Source organism: Pygoscelis adeliae, unplaced genomic scaffold (genome assembly GCF_000699105.1).
Source record: "Pygoscelis adeliae isolate BGI_AS28 unplaced genomic scaffold, ASM69910v1 Scaffold155, whole genome shotgun sequence".
NCBI lineage: Eukaryota > Metazoa > Chordata > Aves > Sphenisciformes > Spheniscidae > Pygoscelis > Pygoscelis adeliae.
Window position 1 is genome coordinate 3592877 of NW_008824932.1, and position 6712 is coordinate 3599588.

Genomic DNA, 6712 nt, shown 5'->3' on the forward strand with positions numbered 1-6712 from the left:
GTGGTTGAGTCCCCATCCCTGGAAGTATTTAAAAGACGTGTAGATGAGGCGCTGAGGGACATGGTTTAGTGGGCCTGGGGGTGTTGGGTGATGGTTGGACTCAATGATCTTGGAGGTCTCTTCCAACCTTAATGATTCTATGATTCTATGTGGCCCTGGGTACGACTTGGGGTGGCTCTGACTGGGTGGGTGCGGGCAGGCGGGCATGCAGGAAGGCTGTCCAGCTGGGGCACAGCCTTGCAGGCAGCTCCTCCTGGGGTCTCTCCTCCACCCCGCTCTCCATGCTGCTGAGCACGTCAGTCGTGCCATCGGCACGCAGGCCCGTGTGCGTGGAGCTGTGCAGGGACGGGAGGCGGCCCTGGCCATCCAGTGCCTGCAGGACTAGGGATATCACCACTTGCCTTCTCCCAGGCTCCCATCACTCGTGACTCAGGGACTTCCTGGCATTTCTACTGTCCCCTGTGTGTGCGGTGATCTAGGACTAGGACTGAGCATTCATTGATTGCTGGCCCAGAATAACGTGGTAACTGGTTAAGATACAGAGACTTGATCGTGCGACTCAGCCCCTGGATTGCACGTTCTCTTCCCTTAATTCCCATAGGGAACTCGCGTAATGGCAGTGGAAGGTTACTCACGTTTAATTCCTCCAGAAGTTTTCTTTCTGTTTAAAAATATGCAATTAACTATTTCATTTTGTTCATGCATTCTCACTCATAGGAGGGTCCATGGGCTTGGGCAAGGTATTTTTTTTAGCAGATGCTGTAGCTGTCTGCACTCTCGACTTTCACACATCTTTCTCAGAATCCTTCAAAATAGTACAGCTCTAGCATTGAATGTTTGGGGTCTTCCTTGCCCTCCTCCCCTGCCTCATCTTTTATTTAAAATTCTTAAACTAATTCCTGGAAATTCAGATGAGGTGAAAGTTTTCAACTCTGATATTCTAGCTACAAATCTTAATAACTTCCAAACCAACACCGAACACTGGGAATAAAACTGAAATGAAGATGATCAATCACTCTCAAGTCAGTTTAGCAGCTCATACAGACACATTCTCTGTGGTCTCATCACATTCATATTAATGGACAAATTTGCCTCCTGTATTATATTCCATACATTACACTGTGTAATTAGAAGCTAATTGGAAGCAGTAGGCAGCATGCCAATATTTGTGGTGTTCAGAAATCATTCAGAGCTCCAGCATTTGAGGAGAAACCTGGTTATTTCACAGAGGCACTTCCAACTGCGTCTGTGAACAACACGTGCTTCTGGGAGCCTCCTTCCGCCAGACTTCTAGGTTCTGGGAAGCTGAACTACTTGCAGGTACATTTAGGGATTACGTTTGTAATTAAAATGAAATAAATCCTTAAGGGTCACAAATCTAACCACAAAGGTGATTGTTAGGCCTGCCACCTGCCCCAGGCTAATCTCAACGTTAAGAAACTGCAAATGTGTAGTTATCCTAGCCTTGAGGACAGGCTTAAGGATGGTACTTGGAAAAGGCAGCATGAAAGAAAGCACGAACCTACATGCTTCTCCAAGCCAGAGCTGCACATGCCCTGTATGCAGATATGGGGTGCGTGCCCAGTTCAGAGGTTGCACTAAACTCTTACAGTTTGACTGGGGAGGCTGAACGTGGCATTTTGAAAAAGTAAGAAGTACATTCCTTCGGAGGAGTAAGCGTTCGTAAGAGCAACTGATGCAGAATGTTTGCCCCGCATTTAAACCCACAGGAAGCCGTTCCCAGCTAACTGTGCCCTCGATTATGCTCATTACTTAGTAGGCTTTTGAGTAGCAAGGATTCCCCATGTAAAGGAAAACCTCATCCTAAAATAGAAATCTGTTCTCTCCAGACATGGCCTGTTTTATATTCTTGGCTGCAATTGTGAGACAGAGACACTGTCTACAGAGCGGAGCTTGGAGCCCTTTTGTGGGGTAGAGCATTTGGAAATTCAGTCACCTGTCTGCAAATATCTGCCTGTGCAGCGGCACTCAGTCCAGGAGCAGGTAAAGCGCGTTCAGACGTTGGTTATAAACTCTGTATCTTTTTCGCTCCTTTTCAATTTAGCACACTTTTCGTGATCTCATCCTCTTGTTCTCTGGATGTATCTGTACATACTGTTGCCAAAGGCTTCACGGCTGTGTATTCCTGCTTTGATTGATAAGTAACTGTTATTCACCTGTGGTGGTCCCTCACTTCTTGTTCCTTGTGTTATTGTTTTCACTTCTTATGGGAGTCATTGAAGCATGTATAGAGGAGAATAAATTATGGGGTCTTCTAGCTGCAAATTTTCTGCTGAATAGTTTCCCACGTTAAAATGCATGAAAATTTTTGAATCTGTAGAGATTTTTGTAAAAATGAGCTGTCTGAATATTTGTGACTGGCAATTGTTACCATGCCAGCAATCAGTCTACCAAATTCAAGCTTCTTGTCTGTGAATAAGAGATTCTTATCTTTAGCCAGGTTCCAAATAGGTTCATGGCAATTGAGAAAAAGCTAGAGCAAGATACATATTCTCGCCTGTAAGCCAACCTCCCTCTTTCAAAATCCCAAAACAGGAGAAAGAAAAGAAAGGGAAAGGAGATACTTCACTTAGAACTCTTCCAGCCATAGTCAAAGACTTGTCCCCTCTTCTTTTTAGCCATTGGATTACATTCATTGGCTTAATAAACTTTAAATATTGCAGACAATGAAAGTCTAGACTTTTTGTCATGGGGTCAGTAGTTCAAATAGACTGATTTCCCTTCTGACATCTGACTCTTAATTTTCTCCCTGCTTATGGCCAACTAAGAAAAGCTGCCAAAGTTTATTGGCCAGACCGGCTCATTTAACCAGAAGTGAATATCTCACCCACACAGTAAAGCACTGGGGATTTCCTCTAATACAGTAGATGTCAGCTAGAACAAGTCCCTATTAATAATTGAGTTCCTGTTGGCACTGCCTGAACAATTTCCCTTGCTTCTTGTCAAGCACCATCACTGTGCAGTAGCCTCATTTAGTCTAATTGACTGTGTCACGGGCAAGTTCATCTATCCTGTATGACTTGACCACCCTTTCACCATCTGCTCTATGGCACGATTTGAAGCCTTTGAAGAAACGCCTGTAAGTGCAGGTTTGTCATGTTGACTTGACACAGTGAAGGCTCAACCATTGGGGTGGCATGGCAAACATACTGTTTTGTATGTTCTGGCTAATGCAAGGTGTTCTAATATCTCTGATCACCTTGCTCTGGTAGCAAACCTTCTTTCGGTTGAGTGCGCTACAGCCCTTGTATTTTCTCTAGTGCTCAGGACTTAAGGTGACGGATTGTACCGGGGAGTAAATCGGCGAGCTTAGGCTGCACGGTGTCTCTTCTACCCTTGCTTCTTGAATGCTCAGGCCAGTATAAGTTGAATTTCAGTGCTGTGTTGTATATCCAGGGCACTGTGCTCATCTCTCACACTGCTCAGTGGCTAACAGTATGGGCAATTATGCAAGTGCCTTTGTCACTGATCCCAGCTGGCGGGGGTGTGCTTTCTGGGAATGTTTCTGGTGAAAGACAGCAAGAGCAGATACCTCTGTTACAGCCTGGTGTCTGGAAGTTTGAAGCCCTTTGTGGCTTCCCACGTAGATTGAGATGAACTTGACACGGCGTATTTAGACCAAATAGACCCATGCTCCTTGGCTGACTTCTGACTCTCCAGATTGCTCCAGGATACTGTTTATGGCTGTTGTCTAAGCTGGTGACCAGGCATGCTTGGATTGACAGCGCTGCTGGCAAGAGCCAAGAAATTCCAAGTCTTAGGCTTAGCTGGATGGGTTTTATCAGCGTGAACATGGCAAATCCTAACAGAGTCCAGCACTTGTCCCTGTTGGCCCTGTTAAAATTAATAATGTGTTAGGCTGGTTGAGCAAGTGGGCTACTCACAGTAAGGAAATTTTGATATGACTCATTTCTTACACTTGCTCTTAGTCACAGCTGTACTGAGTCTCAGAGCTGTTCAAAAAAAGACCTAAATCAGTTTTAAAAGGAGCAGAGGAGGAAAGTGTTTCATTCGCAGATCAGCCCTCTGTTTGCCAACCACTCTTTTCTTTTGTACAGAGATATGCCGGAAATAATATTTGGTTAAAAAAAAAAAAAAGTAAAAAAAAATTACAGAGGGTTATTATTATTATTTAGTTTATTTGTTATATGTCACTAATGTGAAGCAAGATTTATTTTTTTGTTTGGGTTCCAAAGGACAAAGGTCATTTGTTTTGCTTGAAGGCTCAAGCTTTAGTCATCAGTGAAGTTATTTTCCTGGTTCCAGCACTGTCCTTTCCAGGATGTGTGTCCTGCTATTTGAACTATCCCTTGAGTTGAATAGACTTAGCTAAGCTGGAGTTCATGTCCTGACCTGCACCCAAAGTCGCATGAGATTGTGTTTTAAAAAACAAAGTCTTGAGGATTTGAGCAGCTTTAGTCTCCTGGAAGAGATGAGGAATACATAGGGTCTCTGAACCTACATACTTTATTCCTGTACCTGAATAGGTTTTGCCTTTTCACGCTACTGGGATAGAAAAGAATGTACTGTCTCGGTATTTCACTGCTCATGAGGAATCTCAGCTACTGAAAAGCCCGTAAGTAGCTGCGCATCAGCAACTGTCTGAAATTCTGTGGAAGGAGATTCTGCCTGGTCTATGAATGCTGGACCAGCCAGGGCAGCAGGCTGGGGCTGGCAGGGCTCACACAGACCTCCTTTGCTGAGAAAAACTGCTGGTTTTTCTGAGGTACCTTAAGGTGATCTCCCTTCAGGTGAGAGCATCCGCCAACACCCCCTTTTGCCTATATTGGACTGTAAGCCTCGCCTTTATGTAGTACAAAAGTGGGAGCACATAAAAAACCTGCGGAGTGTCCAGGTATTTTTGCCGTCTTCTGTGTCTTCGTACTGTTGCGAGTGATTTTAGAAATCACTTGTTTCGAAACCTAAAACTTTGCTGTGTAGCTGCATAATGCCACGGCTTTGTCACAGCTTGCTTTCCCTGCGAATGGGTTGTGTACTTCCGTGCATTTGAGTTCAGAGCTCTGTTGCGTTGTTACTGTAATGTCTTTGTAGTTTCAGGCTCAGTTGGAAATTGCTTCTCAACTTTTGTAATCCCTACTCAAGTTTTGTGAGGAAGAGGGTCTTGAATGGAGATGCAGGTTTTGAGCATGGGGCTGTATTCTAGTTCTCGCCCTGACTTCCAAGGTGAACAGAGACCTCTGTTTTAATAAAGTCATATTTTGATACTTGATCAGCATCACAAATTCTCATATTGAAGTGGGACAGCAAATGTACATCAGCATTTTTAAGAAAGAGCACCTGAAGATGATTCCTGAAGTCCATCTGTAGGCATGTGCCTTGTGGTCCGTTTTGAAAAAGAACCGATGAGCACTTGCAGCTTGCCATAACCTGAAGAAAGAAGCTATTCCAGAGGTAGAATCCTAAAAATAGCTGCTGCCTCATCCAGGAACATATCCATAGCATGTATAGGTGAGGGTGAAGAGTGGCAAGCCCTGCCCATTCCTCTTTTGGTCTTCTGAGGAAAAAAACGTGTTTTTATGTTGCTTGCCTGGATGCGTGATAGTTGGTGATCCTGGGGATGGCTAGGACACAACCCTGTCAGGTGTGTCATGGTGCCTGGTTCAGTCGTAGGGTCTGTTCTTTTCTCCCGTATTACAGCGGCTACCATGGAGACATTGTTCTCCCTTCGCTAGGGTTATTGAGGTCCTGACATGAGAGGCCTGTGCTATAAATAGGGTTGAACCCTCTTCTTCCCAGCAGACCCTCTGACAGATCTTGAGCCTCTCCCTGTCCGGATCTACGGAGCCAAGCAGAGCAGTGTCGTGTTATTGTTGCTGTGTGTGAGGCTGAGTAATCCCCTGTGAGAAGCAATACAGAAGTTGACTCTTGCTTCTAGAGGGAAGGACTACTGGAGGACCGGCATGCGCTGCCTCCTTTTTCTGAGTGAGAATCACCCACTTCAGGCATTAATTATTCAAAGCTGATATTTCTGCACCATTTAGGAAGAATCTGGTGGCCCAAATGGCTCCAAGAATAGCTTCCCTTTGCTATTTTTTAATGTGAACATTTTAGTTTGCTTCATCCAGGGACGTTCTTGCGAAAACTACATACATCGCCCTGCTGAAAGCAGATAGAGCATTAAACATTTTAGCCCTCTGTTTTTACCTGACTGTCCAGGGTTTGACAGAGAGCAAACAGTCCTGTCTCTCAAGGTCATATTATCTCTATCTATGTGCATCTCCAGAGATATAGGTACAGGATTGTGAGATTTTGATACTGGTTTTGTAAACAAATGGCCTGCAAGCTGCCTAATGTACTGCATTGGTTGCATGCTTGCTGAACGTGAGCCTCCCTGCCAGATCTCGGAGAGGCTGCAATTGCTGCAGACTCTCACCACGTTACAGAGGGCTGCCAACAGCAGCCGTATTTGTTTCTGTGAGCGTTTCCTTCAGGTCGTTGCAACAATACTCCCATCAATCAAATAAGCAAACCTCTGCAGTGGCATCGCTTGTCTGTCTTGTTTAATTTGAAACATGGCTGGGAGGAAGGCTGCCACTGTATGAAGAAAAAAATCAAAACTGCTGGGGGAAAACTCTTTTTAAAGCTGATGGTTGTTACATCCTCACTATCCCAGAAAGACTAACACGTGCAAAGTAACCCTTTTTCAGTGCGTTTGTTTTTTTACAATGGG